Below are 24,383 nucleotides of genomic sequence, written 5' to 3' on the forward strand. Positions count from 1 at the left end.
GCACACAAAAAATAGGGTAGTTCTCTCTTACAAATTTGTGGCAGGTGAAACTAAAAAAAAAGTAAGAAAAAAATTAACAAAAACAAAGATAATACAACAGAAAGAGAAAAAGGAAAGAGAAAAGTGAAGTACATTAAAAACTAAAACTAAAGAGAAAGAAGTTGCCCACCATGTTCACTCTGAATATAATCCCGAATTGCATCCGGAGATCTTCGATTTTGTGGCGCAAGAGAGCTGTAGATTTGTATTTCAATATTGAATTTTTTACTTACCAAAAATATTTTACATGGTATTAAATAGATCATCTAGCCTAAAGACTCGTAAGGTAAGATTACATTAAGAATAAAAATTCATAATATTCTATGATATTTTAAAATGCTGTAAACAGGTATCAAAAATTATTTTCATAGCCTGAAAGATTTTTTTTAAAAAAATTACAATAGCAGAGATTTTAGTCTCTTTGGTTTATGCCATGGCTAATCATTTTACATATTTTTAATGTTCTTTTAAGCTTAATATTTTACTTTTTTGTAACATCAAATATAATTTAGGATAAAAATTTGTATGTTTCCGCTTTGCTTAAGTTTTTATTCTGTTTTCCGATCTTGAAATTTCAATTTTTTTTTCATTTCATTGAAGGGATTTCGTTTTTAATATATTTTATATCTAAATTTCCCTTTCAAAATAAAAACCTTAACTGATCTTTCATCGATTTAATGTTACAAACAAGCAGTGTTAACATATTCCGAATGCAATGGTACTCCCGGTACTCCCTAAATTGCAAAAGTGAAGAATAACCCTATGCATTGAGATATATTACAAAAGAAAGGTGTTTTTCTACCTTGTGGATTTTCCTGTTCTAGGATCTCATCTTTAGCTCTTTTCAGACACCTTGAGAGCCCCAAGAGATTTCATGCGATGCCACATTTTGTGCACCATTCAATACAATGGCAAGAAGATACCCCAAGGGTGTGGGGGTGGTCAGAAATTTCTCGTATTTAAAATGCAATATTTCATTCATTCAAATTACACAAACTCGTGAAGGTGATACCTGTGCGTTTTAAAGACCATCAAACACGAAAGTTTTCTCCAATGGGAAAAATCTGTAGGTAATCATACGTGCCCATGTCTGTTTGTGCTGAAAAATTGAAAAGTCACAGAAGACCAATTTATCAGATTTTCACTCCAACCCCTAAAAAAGTCATCCTACATATTGGCGAAGAAGAACCCCTCTTTGGCTGTACAATTTATTCCTCATCGGAAATTTAGGAGTCACAATATGCAAACACAATATCATTTGTGATGGCCAAAAACTTGGCATAATTCGACCATTTCTATTCAAATGTCCACTTCAATAACGACAGCAATAAGATTTCTGGCTCTTACACCGAAACATACCGATGACCAACAATTTAACCCACAGACTCAAGCCAGAGGGGGAGAAACTTCATATAACATAACAACAATAATGCTATCTCTGGTACACCGAGATAAATTTTGTTGGAATTTTGTAACAATTTATGCATATGATTTTTGTGCTCCAAAAACTATCAGAAGATTGTAGAAAATACTAATTTCCATAAGAAATTTTATTTTTTTTAATTAAAAACAGCGAACAAGATTTTAGGGTATTCAAAATTATATCAGCTCTTTTCAGTACTCAATTAGGTCGCAGAGTTCAAGTGCCTCGAGTTCAAATCCTCTTTAACTCATCAGAACCTTTTCTAACTGTTGAAGATGTTCGAATTACATTCAGTCAGCTTTTCTTAAAGCTGAAACTTGGCTAAAATGTCAGAAAGATTTTTATTGCTCGACCTCAACCTAAATTTCCACCTTCCCCTCGTCCAAACTCGGAGACCACTCAACAGGCTGTTTGTCCGTCCGTCTATCTGCCCGCGCGGTTGTCCCCAGCTCCAGAGGCCAAACGGTAAGAGATAGAGACTCTGGACCTTCGGGGAAACCCCAAAAAGCTGTCCCAAGAATAGTTAACATGACCCTCATTTCCCCCACTACTCCCTTTTCGCTTTTTTGGAATTGATCAAAAACGCGTCGCGATATTTTTTCCATTTTTGGATATGTTTAAGATATGAACCAGGCGGACATTTCGTCTTCATACGAAAATACCATTGAATCATTCCTAATAACGCCTTTTTTAACCCTTTATAAGAGATTGGAACAACGGTGTCACATAAAGAAAATAATTTTTCCTGACTACCTAAAGTTATTTTTTTATTATGTCTGCACATAATTGTAAAGTAGAAGGTTGAAGTAATCTAGAATATTTTTTGCAAGTCTCTGGTTATTTGCTATGTAGTAAATATTTAAGATAAAAAATGGCGAATTTTTGAATTCTCAAATTTAATCGATTTTATTTATTTTTTATACTTCCAAATTTTTTAAGTAAAGCCCTTTTGGCAATAAAAACTACAATACTCATACGTAACATTTTTCATTAAAGCGAAAAATATTATTTATTGGTATTGTCAGAAAAATTACTTAAATTTTTGGGCTATTTTTGTCCATATCGTTCATAGAAGCACAAAATACATCGATTCAAACTCTGTTGGACTTTCCAAGGTTAGATGTAAGACTTATCATTGATTATGTTTCTAAGTTTAATTTGTTGTTGATTTTCAGTCCGTAAAAAGGGTAAAAAGTGTCTCGTCGTTAAAGGGCTAAGGTCAAAGTTTGAAAGGCTCTAAAGAGCGCATTTCTAATGTAATAGTATCTTTTTTTGGGATCGTTAGAAGGAAGGGTCTTGGGATTTCCGACAAAACTGAACCAATCCTTTCTGAACCTTATTTGGGGCAGTTTCAGACATGTATGACTAATTCCGAAAAAAGTCGTACATTTTCTCATACAAAATGTACTAGAAAACGTACGATTCTTTTCGGAACGGAGGGAATTTAAAATTTGACTTATAACTGAGATTATTATTATTAATCGCGTCGAGGCCAAAAATTAAGTTTGTCTCGCCCAAAAACGAGCCACGTCAATGGCAAGTGGACTTGCCGAATTCACGTGTTCGCCGTATTCGCGTGTTCTTTCGACATTCAATTTAAACCTCGTGGTGGAAGGATCAGTCAGTCCCCGGAGACTGTCCGGGAGCACCGATTTAGTTCCGATGAAAGTTCTAAACACGCTTGGAGGTTCTTGAAATTTAGTTTCTTGATATTTCCCTACCTCCGCTTATAATGTTCAGGTTATACTTCTATTTCTAAACGAATTAAAAATTTTCTTTATGGAAGTTAGTAGTTTCTACTGTACACTTTCCTCTGTGTACCAGAACACAACATATGAAATGGAATAAATTTCACATGATATCGTTTTTCCACTTCTCAGAGCCACCCACAAATCTCTGGTTGTCCAGAAGTACTGGGTAACTTTTTTTGGGTGGTGATCCAAGAAATACACCCTCCTGAACTCGGTCTCGTTGTGTGACCGATGGTAGAAAAAAAAACCATTTTGCAATATATATCAAATGATAAATTTCATATCTCACTCTGGGAGATTATATAGCATTTTACAGTGGTAAATGTCCAGCAAGTTTATTCCTCGTGAGAAGGCAAGAAATTTCATAAATAGGGGGTTGGAAGAGACCGAGAAGCACCCCTTTTTTGTCCTGATTCGATTATTGCTGAGCAGAAAATATGATTTGGTCGGCAAATTTGAAAAAAGATATGCGGAGATGGCAAAGGGAATGGTCATGAGATTTAGTGCAGAAATGTAAATGGAATATGACATTTTCTGCTATGCTCTGCTCAATGCTTTTTACAACTCACCTTGATTCCTTCCTTTATGCCGCCGAAGAGACACCTCCCTCCTGGGTTAACTTCTTTACAAATGGCGCATAAATAAGGCATGCAATACTCCGAAAAGCCTGGAAAATAAATGATACCACAGATAAGCAATACGTCATATTTAGAGAAAAAGGATAAAAATTTTGTTGAATTGAAATTCCATGTCAATATCATCATTAATTATGGCAGCGAAAAAAATCGTTTCCAGAGAATTTCAAATGGAAAACAACTAAAGTGCTTCTCATGCCGCGTTAAAGCAATTCATGATTTCTCAAGTGTCTAAGAATGGACGTATTATAGAAAAATTCTTGAAATAAGGATTAAGTATTTGGTGATCAATCAAGATTACAAATTGCTTGTGGCGCATGTTAAATAGCCAGTAGCTCCGGCACTACAAAAGTCACCAATAATAATTGTTGGCAGCAAATAACGAAAAGTGACTATCTCAAGAAAAAAACGTCCCTATTCTGCCTTCTGGCTCATCCTTTTTTTATCCCATTAGACTATGAAGTTTATTTCAAAATATTTTGGTATCTCTGCAGTTGGTCTAGTGATACCTTTGCTATTGTCCAAATCGCTTCTTTGCCTTTCAATGTAAACAAGTTTCTTCTCCTTTGATAATTCCAGACAAAAGGACACTATTTCTTTTACTTTTTTTCATATTTCTATGCGACTTCTCAGATAATAAATGTTAAAAGGTAGAGTGAGAGGAAGAATCTCAAGCAAAGGTGTGCACATTTCCAATGTCCACAACTATTTTGAACCCTCAAAATGGGGCGTGCTAACAAAATTGAACAAAACCCTATTTATGTCAAAAGAAAACCACAAGTTATAGGAAATGGAGTTCCATTGAAAAAAGAATCGATGGCGAAAAAAGTCACATGTAATTATTCTGGGAAAAAGTGTCACCCATGTCACCACAAGTTACTATTGGAGAATATGGCTGCACCTACATCTGAAATTTTAAAATTAGGACATAAAAATTATTAAAAGCAAGTTAGTGGAATTGGTAATAAAAATAAGAAATTATTGATTTTTTTTAATTAATTTAACATTATCGTTCTATTTATGATGTAAACTATTTGTTTCTGGATTTCAACTATCTAATTTCTATAAGTTCAAAAGTTTAATAGCAAGAAGTTGAAATTAGATCAGCAAAATATTAAATTTTGTCAGCATAAAACCCAATATTAAATTTTGAACAATAAAAATTTTATCAAAAAAGAGAACACATTAAATTAATTACCAATTAAAATTTACTTTAAGTTACTTCTCGAATTTGATTTAATACCTCCTACCCACCTTTTAGATCGGTAAAATTTCATGAAATCAAAATTCGCGTCCCTCTCCTTAAGAGATTTGCATAGTCTCTCACATTCTTTCAGATGTAAAATTCGGTTGAACAAAATCTAATTTAGTGCGATTTTTAAAAGAAAAAGGAAAGTGAAAAGAATATGACAAACATATAAAAATCGTTTGAGAAAAAAAGGAATATGAATTTTGGTTTTGCGAAATTTTCCTGATCGAAAATGTAAAAGCCATAAGTGTATAAATTTAATTTTAATTACACGAATTCAAAAAGAGAGCAATATAATATCAGCGTTTTCAAGGTCTTACCACTCTAGATAGAACATCAATGGATGAGACAATCTTTATTTAATTAGTTTATTTAGTTTAGGCATATTGAAAAGACCTTGAAATTTCTGATAAAACTGAACTGGTTCTAATCGGGTATCAACCGGTAATGAACCGATTCATAACCGATAACTAATTTTTATTCGGAATTCAATTGTATTACTCCTGAGGTGTGTTTGGAAAAATGTTGTGAGTAATTTATAAATCGGTTCAAATTGGTTGAGTACCGGTAGTGAACCAGTTATAAACCAATAAATAATTTTCTTCTATTACTCTTAAAAATATATTAGGAGATCTTTTAAATGAGTTATGAAAAGGGTTAATTCGGTTAAGAACCTGTGATCTGTAAATGATGTGAAAGTACTTTTGACGTATAGCAATCTAAGTCACGAATTCGAGCACTCTCGCAAAGCCTAGAACACTTTGCTACCCCTTTTTATTTAATTTTCGGTTATTATGTTCTGGAGGTAGTCCAAAAGAGATCACCCTGCAGAGCCTATTTCTTAACATTTAACATTTCAGTCGAATTGATTAAAGGACAATGGGCAAAAGTGGTATATAGTGTGTCCACCATCAATAAGACCTACATCATTGAATAGGAATTGGTATAGGTAACAAAAAAGTTTCAAGAAGCGTTTTCCGAAAGTACATTTAAATAATATCGTTTCGAACTCTACTGAAGTCAGGGAATTAAATTCAAATTTTACATTTGTTGTCTTCACGACAATGTTAAGAGCGTCTAATCCCATGAATATGAACATTAAAATAAACAAACATTTTCATCAAGCTAAGTAGAGAAAAAATGAGTAAGAATGGAAATGATGAAGTGCCAAACGATTGAGAAATGCCCACACAGTTATCATCCTCCTACGTGATCATTCCAAGGAGTATCGCATTTCTCAAGAAATGTCTCTTATTTGCAACTGCAATAAAACTCTGATTTTCTAACCAATCCCAAGCAGCTTCCTATACCACTAAATAGGAAACCTGTCTTAAGAAAGTAGTTTGAGACTATAAGTTAGACCATGTATGGCAATTGGAGCAACAAAGTATCAGAAAAAGACTTAGTGTGTGGTCCAGAAGGATGTGGAGTGTCGAGTGCCGGTCATAATGATTCAATTCCCGCCTCTTGGTGATGTTTTCTCATTCTTAATGTTCATTCTCAAAAATGTATTATATATGGCAGTAATGTGTGACTATCCCTCATCTTAAGCGAAATTGTTATGAAAAGAAGGCATTACAGTGTGAGGCATTAGTAACAATATCTTCAATGGACAAACTTTTTGTCGTTCCAATTTTTTTTTCCTTAATAATCTTTTGCTGCCTTTTCAGAGCATCTTTCGAATGGGCATTTGTTGTGCCAACAAGAAATCGTATTAAATCACCAAAATAGCTCTCATTTCGGAAGTGAAACCAAGAGATTTTTGTTCAAAAGTCATGTGTGGCAAGTCAAAAAAAATTGTGAAAAGGAGCATGTCTTCAGGTTTTTTTTTTGCTCTATTCTGTGACTCAGAAAGCATAGCTATAAAACATAAGAACTCAATGGTCAATTAGAAGAGAAATCTGCAAATCTTCTGGGTGGTCTTAAAGATTTTTTTTTTCAATCTATATTCTCTCCAAACAAAGTCCTTTTGCAGAAATATTGATTGCGTTTATATGTTAAGAGTAATCTGGATTGATTTTAAAAATAATAAACGAAAAATCAAGCAACAGTCTATCAAAAGTATGTCTTTGATTTTTAAAATCCACAAAATTAATTATAATTATGAACAAAAAAATATGGAATTGTATTTTATGTGTATTTCAAATCTTAATAAAAGAATGTTCTGGAAAGCAATGGAACGTAAGAAAATTTTTCTTTTGGGAAAATACTCAGGGTTTCGTCAAGAAAATAAATTAATTGGACAATATGGTATTAAACAAATACTTTGACATTTAATGAAAACATTTGTAATAACTTTCGATTATTACTATATACATATTAATATAGAAGAGTGTAGGGGAAGCTCGCTACATTCGGATGATACAAGATTCGAACACCTCTTTTCTTCAACATGTTTTTAATTAAGTTGATTCATTATAATATTGTATTTTAAAAACTAATCCCAATGTTTCAAATTTCCTTAAAAAAAAAGAGCCAGGGGTCAAATATATAAGAAACATTGAAAAAGAATTCAGTTTTCCAATGCTTGAAATGTCCGAACAAGGCGGGTTTTCCCCTACATGTTCAATAATTCCTATAAACTCATTGAACAAAAATTTAAACCGGTAACACTTTCAGTCCAAAATTGATAATAAACCAAGATTGTTAAGCGTATAAATGTATTCATTTTCTCTCTTTGCAAGCAATTTACAGAGATATTGCTCTGTCTTTGATGAAATTGAGAGGGTTGGGTTTCATAACAAATTCAGGAAGCATCATAAGTGTTGTTGAATATTACAAATTCAATGCCATACATTTGATATTGCTAGGGACTGCCTATGGAGATTTGCCATCATCGAAGACAACCCTCAAATAATTCCAGAACTAAACTCTTGAATACCATATCTCTCTGAGGGATTGACATTAATTCAGATGAGTTTTCCATTTGGAGCACAGCCACTTAATAATTTGAAATTCGGGGCACAGGAATTGCAATAGAAAACATATGCTCAATGCTGTAATTGAATTTTCCACTATTTCAGCAATATTTAGTTTAAATCCCTACATTGGCACAGTAACTGCCAGTGCTGTAATTTTTTTTCAGGAAAATCGTATTGTTTATTTTAGGGTCAATGAGAGGAAATTTATCACCCTTCCACAAATCAACTACGAATATGCAAATGAGCTGGGAAAATTCAAAACTAAATGTTTACACATGCCAAAATATCTCAAATATTTTAATCTCTCCCCATATCCCAACAAACTGTTTCATTTGTCTATGCAAATAGTGAGATTTCTCATTTGGTGGCATATTTATTAATTTCAATTCAAATGCTAATTTTTAGGCATAACAATATTTTTCTGAGTGAAAATTCTCAATATTTCTAAAAGTTGAATTTTCTGTTCAATCTTTCCTGGTGCGAAATATTTTTTTTTGTGATTAATTACACTAACAGGAAAAGAATTTATCACTCAAATGCAAAGAGTTATTTTAAAATTCGCATAAAGTTTACACCTGAGACCATATATTTAGTAAAAAATGTTCATAGTCTATTTCTCAGAGACGTTTCTTGATTATGTCTTTGCCGCTGGTTTTACATAGAAAAGAAGAGCTTAAAAACTTTATAACTCAAACTCGTCAAGATATTAACAGGAACAGTTATAATGTAATTCATAAAAATCAATTTTGAATAGGTAATGATTATGAATAATATAGTATAGAATCTATAGGGGAACGTACTCTCCCCTCGAACGTTCATACCTTGGAATAAAGTGACTTTTTTTTATATTTTTCCTAAAAAAAAATTAAACATAATTATCACATAATTATCAATACTTGATAATAAGCAAACTAATATTTAATAAAAATGTGTGACTCTCCTAGGAAAAATTAAAGAAAATTCACGTTATTCGAGGGCATGAACCTTTGAAGGCAGAGTACTTTCCCCTATGTATAATCACATATTAGCTTTAGATTATTCAACTTATTGGATCCTTTATAAGGTAGTTTTATTGATTAAAGAAATGGTTCCTAAAATCTGTAATATATTTTTTTTTAATATTTCAATTGACAGTTTCCTTTTTGTTTCAAAAAATGGACAAATGTGTTCAATATATCTCAGCAGGGGAATTATCTACTTGTTTAATATTTTTATCTCTTCGATATTTATTAGAAGACAAGTTAAATTTACTAATATTGTAAGGGGGAAGAAAAAAAGTAAAAAATACACTCTACTGTTTAAATTTAAAAACAGAGTTTCCAAAACGAGTAAAACTGATGGTAATAATAACACCTTTTAGAAAATGAAATATCGAAAGTTTAACACGCCTGTTGAATTAACAATGCATTACCTTGCCGTTAAGTAAATTAATATTGTAAAATTAATGCACACTTTACTTTCACCTCAATGCTGTCCCCTTACTAGACTTTCCCTTATACTTTTATAAATACTTTTTCGGACAGTCAGCAAAGTGTCACACCTTTCCTTTTTATGTCATTTCAAGAGCAACCCACATTTTTATCCTCAACAATTCTTCTCCTCGAGGATTTTCCATGGGGTGGATATTACCATCGTCAGGAGGAGTGAGGTATAAATTGAAGAAATGAGAAAAAGTAATGGAGAGAAAAAAAGCTTTAAGAAAAAGCTCAGGTGTATTTGGTATTTTTATTAAGACAGTTTAACCCCCAAAGTAGATTTGGATGAAAAAGAATGAAGGAAACTTTCCTCTCTACCTCTTGATTATCCCACCCACAATATACGTGAAATGCCAGGGAAGAAAAAAAACGCACGGCAAGAAGAAACTTTCGAAGGAAGATGGACAAATTACTGGGAATCCTGTAGGAGTCCTCGCGTTCTCGACATAATCCACATTTAAGTCTAAGAAAATTGTTAGTTAATCCACCCTCAAGTCTCATGAAACCGAGAAATTGGATAAAATGCAGACAGTTATGACTGAGAGTTAGTAAAATATCCCAATGACAAAAAAAATCTTCTGAACAAATCCAATTTGATATGAATACCCAAATACTCTGAAGATTTACCTTTTTGCTGGCGATTCGACAAAACTTTTGCTGACCATACTAAATAAACTTCTTACACTAAAAAGTAAGGGATTTGTCAAACTGAAGGTAAGATAAGTCTAAATGTAACACTTGGATCCACACCAAGCATGCGTAAAATTGACACCTTAAGAAATCTTGTGCAAAATCTAAGCTTAAGCACGTGAAGTTTTAATAATAAAGTTATAGAAATTACGCCATGTTTAAGAAAAACTTTCAACCCCAAAATCAAATAGATAACTCGAATTTTCATAATTTTATGGAAAATCTATCATCACTTGTTAAATATTAGGTTTCATCACTTCCGAATGAAGTAAATTTAAGGTAATTAAAATTAATCTAATGACAATGGGAAACTCATATGCAATCAGAATTGCTCGATTTCCCGGTTCCCTTGGGCCTAGTGAGCCCTCTAAGTTCCCCATAAGTTCCCTGGGTATTCCGAAAATAAATTAACCATTGTCTATAATAACGTGATATAACAGTGAACTGAAGATATAATTCAGGAATAAAACTAACCAAGATCGAAGACATCGCTAAGAAATAATGACATTGTTAAAACGGTGGCGGCCAAAATTCTGAACGCTAAAATCCCAAATACCAAAATCCCGAATGACAAAATTTCGAAAAGCCAATATCCCGAATGGCTCAAAACCAAGAGAAGCCAAAATCCCAAACGCCAAAATCCCGAAAACCAAAATCTCGAAAAGTCAAAATCCCAAAATGAGAAAATACTGAAAGTCAAAAATCCGGAAAACCCCGAAAAGACGATAATATCACAGAGATCTTATTCTTATGGATTTCACCAGCTTCTTCCTTCACATTCCTTCAGGACTGGTCAGATCCTGCTTCCTCCAAGAGATGAATTTCATGAAATTTTTAAGAAATGTTTATTTTTCTGGTTTTACTCATCTAAACTGATTGAATTGGATTTAATCAAAATAATGATAATTCTTATAAGTAAAAAAGAGAATCGTTTTAAAAAGTGGTAAAGTAAATTCTAACATAAGGTAATTTGCATTTCTAATACTGCAAAAGCGTGAGTCAACTTACTTTCATTTTGGGACAAGCGAAACCAGGGCAGAATTAGTCAGGGTTAGATTTATTATTTTTATTATTATTATTTATAATAATATAGACAGTGAGATGTTACAGTTTTCCTTACAAAAATTATTAAGCAAACTTGTTTAATCAGAGTTAACTCCCTATTTTTCACAAATTGTAGGAAAACAAAAATTTCTTTTGGGGGATAATTCTGCTCCGGTCTTCTCAGTTGATGTATATTGGTAGAAAATTCAATAGACTTTTAGACAAGTTTTTAGCGAAATAATGAATAAGATTTGATTATTTTGATTTTACAATAAAATGTCGAAAATAACACATCAATTTGTGTATATTTTACACACAAATTTCTTATTGTTTATTCGAGAGTTTAATCCACAAGTTGGATTCATAAAGTCATGCTTAATTATTTAGTAAAACTTTCAAACAGAAATACAAATTTTAAATATTCCTGGCTAGCAGGGTTTCGCTCGATCACCCCTCCACAATCAGCTCCAAATTATAGAATTGAGTGTTTAAAACAAACCCTGATTTGTGCATAGTTTTTACCCATTTTTTTTCAGTGCATGCGATGATTTCTTTTTTAGAGGGAGCCAAAAGGTGGAAGAAAAAAGGTAAAATTTCTACTTTACAAAATTTCACCTGTGATGTTTTTTCTTCTTCTACCGCGTCCACAATTTGGCAGAGTAATTTTGTGCTACGGTGTAATTTTAACAATGAGGATCTTCAGCATGGAAGCAGTGCTATTATGCCACAATTTAGTCAATTTGCATGCAGAAAATAGTGTGACAACATCTGTTAACCCCCGTTCGTCGGTTATTGACGCGAATGTTGTATGACACCCTAATTAGACAAAGTGTGAGTAGCTTAATTCGATAAATACAATATTCATCCTCTTGAGCCCAAAAGGGATAAACATTTAAATTACGTGTCCCTTTTTGTGGTGTTATTTTTCAAAAAACGCCAAATTTACTAAGAAAAGCCACTAAGTACGGGTAACGACACAAAAGGCGTCCATTCAATTGATGAAGAAGTACTTCTTTAATTTCTCCTTTTGTCCCATCGAAAATTTGTCCAGTCACTTTGTGGTTGAGCTTTTAGAAAAATTGCATCAATGCATTCTTTTGCAGATAGTCAGAGGACGAATCTCTCTTAGGATGTGGTTTGTGGTGAATGAATTGAATAAATTAATAAGTGCAAGTGTCACGAAAAAGATGAGTGAATTTGCAATTTATTATTATTCCTCAACATAATGTGGAAGATGAAATTTTGCGGTATTAAATATAAAATGCAACTCAATAATATGAATTATCAGCCACTAATCACCCCATTAAACCATCTGGGAACAACTTTGGCGATCGAATGCACCATTTCATAATGCAACCAGCTACACCCTTCAGAAATTTAATTTTATACAGAAAAGTATTTTTATAATAAATATATTGGTGTATTAAATGGACAGGACAGGAGTGCTGGAAGATATAAGAACGCAATTTTCCGTTGCTTAATGAAGACGTTCGAATGGAAAAGTGGTTTCATGATGAAATTTTATGGCATTTCCACCTGCCAAATTGATCAGGAGCGCTCAATAGCGTGGAGCCTGTGGTTGGATTATTGATTGATAAGCTAATGGATATGGCTAATTTTTCTTTGTAAATTTTGGCTGGAGGCAATCAGCCATTAATAGGATTTAAATAATCTTGAATTAAGATATTCTAACACCATCTGATGTTATGTAGAATACCCAAGAAACATTCTTTTTTTTCGTGATCCCTTTATAGTAGAAATCCATTTATTATCTGTATAAAACGATGGATAAAGGGAGGTAAGGCTATATTGATATACGATTAGTTCGTATATTTCTAAAGGTAGCTGGGCCTTACAATTATTCTAATTACTTTTGGAATTGTTTTCTCTATATCTAAATAACCTTACGTTTAAGACGAAAATCCTTTAGATATATGCGAAATTTTATTTTGGAATTAACCATTAGGGAAATGTGTGCTACCTTCGAACGACTCATTCTTCGGACAACTTAATTTTTTCTTTGACTCCATTTTATTTCATCCATAGCTCTTTTTTGGAAAATTGAGCAATGGAGTTAACTATTAAAATATAACACTAAAATGGGCCAAATTTAGTTTAAATACATTGAAAAAAAATTGTTCGAAGCTTCAATAGTCCGAAGGTAGCATGCTTTCCCCACAGAGAAAAATAAGTGACTAAAATTAAGAAATTTTTACTAAAATCATACTAAAATCAGGGTAAATTTTGCTCCAAGTAATTTGATTTCTTAATTTTAGGGTAAATTACTAAAAGTTTGTAGGATTAATTTAAGTAATTGGTGGGTCAAAAATTTCTAAAAATCTTTATATAATTTTAGAATATTACGGATTAATAATAGTTTAAAATAGGATTATTTCTAGAATATCAAGAGGATTAATTTTAGTAACTGTAGGATTAATATTAGTAACTATCATGATTGCTTTCAGAATATCCAAAGGGTACATTTTAGTAATCCAGGGGGTTAATATTAGTAAATTTCAGGATTAATTTTAGTAACATTCAGGATTGATTTTAGAATATCGAGGGGATCAATTTTAGTAACCTTTGGGGTTAATCTTAGTAACTTTCAGGATTAATTTTAGTAACATTCAGGATTGATTTTAGAATATCGAGAGGATCAATTTTAGTAACCTTTGGGGTTAATCTTAGTAATTTTCAGGATTAATTTTAGTAACATTCAGGATTGATTTTAGAATATCGAGGGGATCAAGTTTAGTAACCTTTGGGGTTAATTTTAGAAACTTTCAGGATTAATTTCAGTAACATTCAGGATTGATTTTAGAATATCGAGGGGATCAATTTTAGTAACCTTTGGGGTTAATCTTAGTAACTTTCAGGATTAATTTTAGTAACATTCAGGATTGATTTTAGAATATCGAGGGGATCAATTTTAGTAACCTTTGGGGTTAATCTTAGTAACTTTCAGGATTAATTTTAGTAACATTCAGGATTGATTTTAGAATATCGAGGGGATCAATTTTAGTAACCTTTGGGGTTAATCTTAGTAATTTTCAGGATTAATTTTAGTAACATTCAGGATTGATTTTAGAATATCGAGGGGATCAATTTTAGTAACCCTTGGGGTTAATTTTAGAAACTTTCAGGATTAATTTCAGTAACATTCAGCATTGATTTTAGAATATCGAGGGGATCAATTTTAGTAACCTTTGGGGTTAATCTTAGTAACTTTCAGGATTAATTTTAGTAACATTCAGGATTGATTTTAGAATATCGAGGGGATCAATTTTAGTAACCTTTGGGGTTAATTTTAGAAACTTTCAGGATTAATTTCAGTAACATTCAGGATTGATTTTAGAATATCGAGGGAATCAATTTTAGTAACCTTTGCGGTTAATTTTAGAAACTTTCAGGATTAATTTTAGTAACATTCAGGATTGATTTTAGAATATCGAGGGGATCAATTTTAGTAACCTGGGGGATAAATTTTAGTAAACGGAGGGGGCTTAAGTTTAGGCAGTTTGAAGATTGATTTTAGAATAATGGGGTGGGCAATTTTAGTTTCAAAAGGGTTATTTAGAATAAAATTATTATTGTTATAGCGACGACTAAGATTTTTTTTGTTATCTGGGTTTACATTTAGATTTAACCCTCTAACGTTGTTTTCTTTACTATGCGAAAAAAAAGTTCTAAAACAATGTTTTCTATGATAATTATGATCCAATAAAGTCGAAAAAACCATCCATTCTTCATTATCTTTTTTAGTTTAGGCGCTAGGTGAGAAAATATAAACATTTTTTGATACTCTTTTTGCTTCTAAATTTCACATTTTTACTTTTTTCAATTTTTTTAAAATAAAATATACAAAGTAGAATGACATATCTTTCAGTAAAAAATAAGTTTATTTTAGACAGATAACATTAAATCGGTATTTTTCTTGAAATTGGAAGTAAGTTTTTTTGCACAAATATTTTTTGTTGCTTTTTCTCTGACATGTCACACAAAACTGGGAATAGCAACAAAACGAAGAGTCAAAATGAGTTCAAACTTTCAAGAGATGTTTATAAGACTATTACCGTGGTCTCTATAGCACTTTTAAATAAATAAAACCTTTATTGTAGCTTTAAATGTGATTTTTGTGAAGACCTCCTGGAGGCGGTCTTAGCCGTTACAGGGTTAATTATATTGTGGCGGTTTATTTTAGAGTATCAGTTATATTAATAAGACCGTTGATTTGACATCACAGCAATTTTCTTTTCCCGGAGTGAAGCACATCTACTGGGTCTTCACAAGGATTTCTATACGCAGCCCTACAAGTTCTTCAAGATCACTCAGATTGCCAAAACCTTGAGAATTTTAAGAAAAACAGGAAATAATGTAAAGATTTTTGACATTCCAAAATGCACTGAACTGTTTTCTTTTGTAAATTTGCTTATTTCACTGAAAAATCAAGCAAATTTCACTGGACCTGATCACTGATCATTTATCAAAATTGCGTTTCAATTTCACTGAAAAAATAGTTTAAACAGTGAAAACACTTACAGTAGAGTCTCTCGCTATAGTCCATATTTGGTTCCAAATTTGACACTTGGGTCGCAATATAGTCCATGTTATTCTTTTAATTATCAACGACTTTCAGTATTGAAATTGCTCGGCTTCCACTTTCTTTGCCATTGTCCTCGCTCTCTTCATTATGGATCACAATTTATCACCACAACTAATAAATAAACTTTGTCAAAAATATTAAAATAATTAAGACAACATTCCATGTCGCGTACTAAAAAATATAACTCAACTAAAGATCAGTGTTTTGAAATCAACGGTCGATAAATTGTGCACTATAGACTTCAAACTTCCTAAAATTAAGCCCCCTCCGTTTACTAAAATTTATCCCCCAGGTTACTAAAATTGATCCCCTCGATATTCTAAAATCAATCCTAAAAGTCACTATAATTAATCCAGAAAGATACTGAAATTAACCCGCAGGGTACTAAAATTGATCCCCTCGATATTTTAAAATCAATCCTGAATGCTACTAAAATTAATCCCAAAAGTTACTAAAATTAACCCGCAGGTTACTAAAATTGATTCCCTCGATATTCTAAAATCAATCCTGGATGTTACTAAAATTAATCCTAAAAGTTACTAAGATTAACCCCAAAGGTTATTAAAATTGATCCCCTCCCTCGATATTCTAAAATCAATCCTGAATGTTACTAAAATTAATCCTGAAAGTTTCTAAAATTAACCCCAAAGGTTACTAAAATTGATCCCCATGATATTCTAAAATCAATCCTGAATGTTACTAAAATTAATCCTGAAAGTTTCTAAAATTAACCCCAAAGGTTACTAAAATTGATCCCCTCGATATTCTAAAATCAATCCTGAATGTTACCAAAATTAATCCTGAAAGTTACTAAGATTAACCCCAAAGGTTACTAAAATTGATCCCCTCGATATTATAAAATCAATCCTGAATGTTACTAAAATTAATCCTGAAAGTTTCTAAAATTAACCCCGCAAGTTACTAAAATTGATCCCCTCAATATTCTAAATTTAATTCTGTATGCTACTAAAATTAATCCCAAAAGTTACTAAAATTAACCCGCAGGTTACTAAAATTGATCCCCTCCCTCGATATTCTAAAATCAATCCTGAATGTTACTAAAATTAATCCTGAAAGTTTCTAAAATTAACCCCAAAGGTTACTAAAATTGATCCCCGTGATATTCTAAAATTAATTCTGAAAGTTACTAAAATTAACCCACAGGTAACTAAAATTGATCCCCTTGATATTCTAAAATTAATCCTGAAAGTTACTAAAATTAACCCCAAAGGTTACTAAAATTGATTCCCTCGATATTCTAAAATCAATCCTGAATGTTACTAAAATTAATCCTGAAAGTGTCTAAAATTAACCCCGCAGGTTACTAAAATTGATCCCCTTGATATTCTAAAATTAATTTTGAATGCTACTAAAATTAATCCCAAAAGTTACTAAAATTAACTCCGCAGGTTACTAAAAATTTACCGTCAATGTGTTCTGAAATCGTTCCTACGAGTTACTAAAATTAACCCTCCTGTTACTAAAATTAAACCTGGCCTGATAAAATTATAATCAATCCTAAAAGTTTCTAAAATCAACCCCGAAAAGTACCTAAAATTCACCGTTTAATCATAAATGTTACTTAAATCAATCTCTTGATATTCTAGATGGAACATTCTAGATTTAACTCCGAATTATTCTATAATCAACCCACTGATATTTCTAAATTTAATCCATTAAATATACTTAAATTAACCCTCTTGCACTATTTTTAATCCTAGCAGAAGGTTAAAATGAGTAATTGTTACTAATAAAGAGGTAAAAGACGACCAGACCCAAATTCAACCCTGAAATATTCTAACTTCAATCTCAACTGTACTAATAATTAAGACTGCATATTTCTACATTTTACCCTATTTGAGGTAAATGTAGGAGTATTAGAAAAAACTTTCTAAAAATAAGTCAAAACAGGGTATTTTTTACTTACTCTTAATAGGATTAATTTTAGAAACTCTTACTTAACTCAAAATTTTTCTCTGTGCCCTATAATAACATATAAACCAGATGTTCTATATTATTTATTATATTTCAATATAACTTCTAATATAGAACTTTGTCAGAATTTTTAGCACACCTTTAAAGATTTTCACAAATTATTTAATATGATCATTTTTAAGAGCCTAATATGAGAAATCATAATAATAATATAATAACTTGGTTATTTGAGATAAACCTGATACGCTTCTTGGGTAAGTAATTTTTGAACAATTTCTAGGCAATTTTTTACACAGCAAAATATTTACCTCAAACTGTGAATTTTCTGCAAAAACACATCCTCTTCGTCTAGACAAGACTATATCTATTCGTAAATATGCCAGAAGAGATCCATCTTTTAAAAATCACAATAGGTTTATCTCTCTAGAAAGTGGAATATTTTTCAAGAAACTTGCAAGATGTTTCTCAGCATCTTCCACTAAAGACATCCCGCTGTCATTGAGTGGGTGGCCTTTTTAAAATTTACTATTGACACTTAGGGTGTTGCCCTTCATCGTCTCTGTCATCATTAAATGTCTCTCTTTCCATACGTAAAGTCTCTTTCGAATCCCATCGGGACGTTAATACCTATACTAAACCATAAAAAATGATGAGAAGGGGAGAATATCATGAAGATTATAACAATTATGTGAGACAATTATGATTTTATCTTCAATGGAAAAAGAAATAATGATGTATAAAGGTATTAAATAGAGTTTAGTTGGGCTATTACTTTGCAATACCAGAAGACATAATTATTCCCAAATAGAGATGTTGATGGCAAATAAACCTTTCAACTATTTAAAATTTCATTTAAAATTGAAAGACTTAAATGTACACAATTTTGCAAAATAATATTTCTCCCCACTTAAATTCACACTGAAATTAAATACCATTTCCTTATGATGCACTTGAATTTTCTTCGCTCAATTCACACACCTTGAAAGAATAATACCTGTTATAATGCGCGGGAATTAATAGGTGCAATTGCATTATTATACCACCAAGTAAGATTACACTGGGAGGCCTACATATGACCAAAGTTGGATATCCAAATAAAATTATATCGCCTTGCAATCTCTCACAGAGTGGAAATAATTGAGGAAATTCTCTGCAGAACGTGGTCTATTGTCGAAGGTGTTACTGAGAATGGCAACTTGACCAAATTATTATTTTTTCAAGCATAAGAAATCGTGAAATTGTCTTACGGCAATGATGGGCTTTTTACACTCAGAGAAAACTATCAAAGTTTAATACACGCTGTACAACAAATGCAATAATTTATTCAATTTATTACAATTTTTTCAAGTTAAAATTCATACAAAATTTTCTCCATTTTCATATTTTTATGAAAAACATGACATGAAAAACATTAAAATACTGGTCAGTATTTTAGTAACAGTTTAGTAAAAGATTCAATTTTATTAGTAAAAACTATTTTTGATAATTATGTCTTTATGCGATCGAAAAGAAAAAAAGTGATTTTTTTAGGTTATCCCGAGATTTAGGGTGGCAGCATTACTTGTGGCCTCTGTCTTTACTTATGGCCTCCTCGCAAAAAACTTTACAACGCCACAAATAATTTCGAAAAACCTCAAAATTAAAAGTATTTGATGTGTTATGATAGCACATTACATCATTAATGGTGTCCGCTTCTTCTCAAGAAAATATATTCATGTTTAAGGTTTACTAATCTTTCAGAAACAGTTTCTTGATACGCATTGGCATTTATTTGACATCTATCTAAGAACATGAACAGAGAGCAAACATTGACTGTGTACATGGAGTCCTGATATTATGCACTTCGGGATTATTCACACAAAATCATGCATGTTTACCTACCATTGGGAGCTAATTTCTTTTAAAAAAAATTGAAAAACCTCTAACTGTATTATCACACTTACACATTAAAATTTTAATATGATTCACATTAATTGTCGCTGGTGAGAGTCCAAATGTGTAATTTGTGTGTTTGAATCATTTTATATTCAAAATTTGATCTATTTGTTGATAAAAAGGTAGACTTGACCCGCAAAATTTGATATGAATTGTTTATAGCATTAATGTGAAAAATTAATGCGATTTTCTCTTTAATTTTTTAATGTGAAAAATATTTATGCTTTAGGTAAATTTAATCTTATTATTTCAGGCCAAGTGCACTTGTTTATCAATAAATAGAAAAACCCCAAATATTAAGTGACTCAAAGACACAAATAACATATTTGGACGCTTACAAGCGACAATTAATGTGAATCACATTAAAATTTTAATGTGCAAGTGTGATAACGCCGTAAAAGTGTATACAAATTTGAAAAATTGGCGCCATTTATATTTGGCTTTGGCATACATCACGGCGTTCGAGAGAAAACTCCTGGAGCATATGCAAATTTCTATGGGTGCATAAAACCATTTCGCGCGGTTTTCTGTGGTTCCGGAAATGTGCATAATCCCGGGACCCCGTGTATTTTTTTAAAGACTACTTATGGGTAACTTGCCTTAAATATCTACTTCTAAGTCAAAATTTTCCTAAACATTTTACGTTGTAGAAAATTTGAAGTTAAGCCATATGAGTAAGCCTTAGGTTTGAAGACTATGTTACAAACGATTGTGCGTTACTTCTAATTTGAAATCTTATCATTATTTTAATTGTAATTACGTTGAGTCGCCCTCGGCTAAAGTCGTAAGAATGTTTAGGGCATAACGATATCTCCTTGAAGTTTTTCATAAAAATATTTTCAAAACAAAAGTCATTAATGTTTCCCCGTTAACCAAAAAAAAAATTAAAAGACTAAAATTCTACCAAATATGACAAGTAAACCTCATGATAAACTGCATATGTTTTTCTCCGAGTACACGCACTAAAATCTTGAATTAGGCATAGGTCTTCAATGGAAGTTACTCAACCGATAATCACACACTTGCTCTTATTAATCCTGAAGCATCTGTATTTAATTTTCATGCCCACCCCAATTAGTCATATGTAATCATGTATTTTTCTCAGTGTATATTTCAACATAGTGTGTCATTATTTGTTTACCTTTAATTCTAATAAACAAACTCTTGAGGGATGGCTTCCACTCCACCCACATAAATACTTCCCGGAATTGAGCTGTCGTCACAGAACTCAGCTCTTTATTCCTCCAAGAATATTTCGACTTGCATTGATATTAAGAATAAAAAAACAATTCTGTCGACTGCCCTCATCATTTCTGTGAAAAACATCGTCATACTGAAACATAATTCATCACGACAATGGCTTTCATGCACCGCATAATGGTTTTAATTGTGGTGAAAAAGAGAGATGAAAAACGATTTACATATTAATTGCATATTTTGTGAAAAAAAAACTCCAAGATAATGTTTCAATGACGAATTCAGTTACTAAGTGTTGATTAGTTTTTTTTTGTATGAATATTTAACATGAAAATTTTCTCTCAATTATCATACAATTTCCTATTAAAGTGTTTAGCATAAACACATAGGGAAATCATTTCTTGCATTTTTCAATGAAAACACGGTGCGACAAAATTTACCTTTTTGTGGGTGTCTTTGACGAGAGTGCCAAAACTTGTTAGAGGGTCATTTAAGGACCTCAAATCTGCAATCCGTTTGTTCGGGTCACCTCTAGATTTTTTTGAAAAAGCATTTTTAGTTTTTTGATGTTTTATAAAATTCAAAAATTCATATCTCCGGTTCTAATTATCCGGTGGTAGTCACATAAAGCTAAACTGACGCGTAATTTCATCCTCTATAACTCTTGCGAACATATCAAGCATCTACGATGAAAATGTAGTATATTTTTTAAAGATTTTTTGTAAAAGGGCACCTAAAATGGTGCATTTTTCTGTGTTTTTTCCATCTTCTAGTAATTTTCCCACTTTAATAGAGCATTTTATATGTCAAATAACTATGCCTAAAAGTTAGAGAATTTAATATTCTTTCATATCTTTTTGGTTTAAATTTTCTATCCTAATTCGTTTATTCACAATAATTTATTGAAAATAAAATGCATTATTATAAAAATAAAATCTCTTATTATATATAATTATTTGGTATCTTTGTCTAACCTACAGAAGAGCATTCTCTTTTGCACTCTCACTTACACATTTCATATAAAAAGAGGCGAAATGAAAAAAAGAGACGTATATAGAAATAAAGAGAGAAGAATAGTTTTTTGGCACTCATAACAGCTATTCTTCAATCTCTATTTCTATATACGTCTCTTTTTTTCACTGCACCTCTTTTTATATGAAATGTGTAAGTGAGAGTGCAAAAGAGAATGCTCTTCTGTAGGTTAGACAAAGATACCAAATAATTATATATAATAAGAGATTTTATTTTTATAATAATGCATTTTATTTTCAATAAATTATTGTGAATAAACGAATTAGGATAGAAAATTTAAACCAAAAAGATATGAAAGAATATTAAATTCTCTAACTTTTAGGCATAGTTATTTGACATATAAAATGCTCTATTAAAGTGGAAAAATTACTAGAAGATGGAAAAAACACAGAAAAATGCACCATTTTAGGTGCCCTTTTACAAAAAATCTTTAAAAAATATACTACATTTTCATCGTAGATGCTTGATATGTTCGCAAGAGTTATAGAGGATGAAATTACGCGTCAGTTTAGCTTTATGTGACTACCACCGGATAATTAGAACCGGAGATATGAATTTTTGAATTTTATAAAACATCAAAAAACTAAAAATGCTTTTTCAAAAAAATCTAGAGGTGACCCGAACATACGGATTGCAGATTTGAGGTCCTTAAATGACCCTCTAACAAGTTTTGGCACTCTCGTCAAAGACACCCACAACGTGTCGCACAGTGAAATTGCCACTAAGTCCTGTTGAAATCGATGAGACATGAATTTATTGCTTTGTGAAGAAACCACAAATCAAATATTATCCTATTTAAATAGCATCACTCCCTTATGAGGTAGTTTCACAAAAGAATTTCTCAGGATTCAATGTAGTAGCAGAAATCATCCTGAAACCATCGTGAAAAGGAAGAAAAGGACTTTTAAATGCAACAAAAACACATTAATTGAATATTCTTCAGCAGAGATTTTGAAAGGAAAAGCCTAAGGATGTGGCATAGCAGAAGAGGATCAAAATTATAGGTTTTATTACACAATGAAATATTTTCAGCTGACTTTGAAATATATTCTTCGAATAGACATAAACGACACTTAAAAGGATTTCTCTATGCCAAAATAAAAATAGGAAAAGAATGCTAAAGTTTGAGTTAAGAGGTTCATCCGATGAATTGCATCAAACATTGCGATTATTTCACCAAAAAGGATAACTCATACAAATTTTATTATCCCTTCCATGGAGGTCTGATTTTTTTTTATTATTTTGCCATTGTCCCTAGTCTAAAGGACTGGCTAACGAAAAAAAGTGTGACAATGCGAGCCTTACTTCGCAGTATGCTCAAATTCTTTGTCAAACTTTGATGACGATTATAGTATTCAATTTTGTGAGAACTGCATTAACTGATTTGAAATTGAGTATAAGGACGAAATTTCCCTCTTGATAGTCTTCAAAGTTGAAAATACGTTCGAAAATTAAAAAAAAAATCGTTATAGAAGTTATTGCAATAACAACAAGGACGAATTTCTAACCGATTTGAATGCAGCTGAATACATATGTATTTTCAGCTGAATTCTGCTCCTTAAAAGGACACTCACGATCCAGTGCCATTTCTATACATTTGGTTAGCACTTCTTGTTCTAGAACTGCTGATCGGTCAGCATATTTTTGCTGATCGACTCAGCAGAAATATGCTGAAAGCGCTATCTTTTTCAGCTAACTGTGCCCGCTGAAGAAGCACAAAGATAATTAGAAAAAATAAGTCATGGAAATGATGTTCCGATCTTCCTCTAATGTTCTAATTCACTATCTGTAACCGTTTGACCTCTATAGGTCTACTAATACTCATACGGACAAATAGCGTAAGGTATTTTTTCAGAATTTCTTTGATTTACAAATATATCATAACAAGAAAGTTCCCGAAAAGTGAAAAGTGGAAATTTCGAACGGCTGAAAAATCCAGAGATTATATCGCTCCTTGGAAATTACAAGGGGCCAACTAATTTTCGGCCATTTTTCAGGAGACAGTATGAAAGATTCAACTTTGTGTAAATAAGTATCTCAATTAAATGACTGAACAAAAACAATTTATTTCTATTCTATTTGTATGAGCCCTAATGTAAACATCGAAACTTTTATATTTTTACCTTTCGAAATAGGCTTTTTAATGTGTTAGCTTCTTGTCGTTCTAAATTATGTGCAAATTTTGCTGAAATTAGAATGACAAGGGATCAACTCGCTTGAGTTAGTCCCCTGTTTCATAAAAATTTGAACGATGGATATATTTTGTGCCCGTTTACTTCAAACAAAATTATGCAACTAATCAAAAGAATTAAAATTTTGAAAAACTATTCTAATAACGAAATTTAAAGACTTATATCATCTGAAAATTTATTAAATTGTCTTTCTAAGTGCATTAGAATCTCAAAATCGCAAAAAAGTGAGTTGACCAATTGTAATTTCCAAGGAGCGATATAT

At 31.7% G+C, this 24,383-nt stretch overlaps 1 long non-coding RNA gene across 2 annotated transcripts in view; it reads right to left on the bottom strand.

Moving 5' to 3' along the window:
* LOC129805240 (uncharacterized) overlaps positions 1–24,383 on the bottom strand; it is a 142,599-nt gene that overhangs the window by 47,396 nt on the left and 70,820 nt on the right. For both annotated transcript variants that reach the window (XR_008752065.1, XR_008752064.1), the window contains exon 3: positions 3,783–3,880. This is a non-coding gene — a long non-coding RNA (uncharacterized LOC129805240). The remainder of the gene's footprint in view (positions 1–3,782; positions 3,881–24,383) is intronic.

The sequence above is a fragment of the Phlebotomus papatasi genome, chromosome 3 (assembly GCF_024763615.1).
Source record: "Phlebotomus papatasi isolate M1 chromosome 3, Ppap_2.1, whole genome shotgun sequence".
NCBI classification, from domain to species: domain Eukaryota; kingdom Metazoa; phylum Arthropoda; class Insecta; order Diptera; family Psychodidae; genus Phlebotomus; species Phlebotomus papatasi.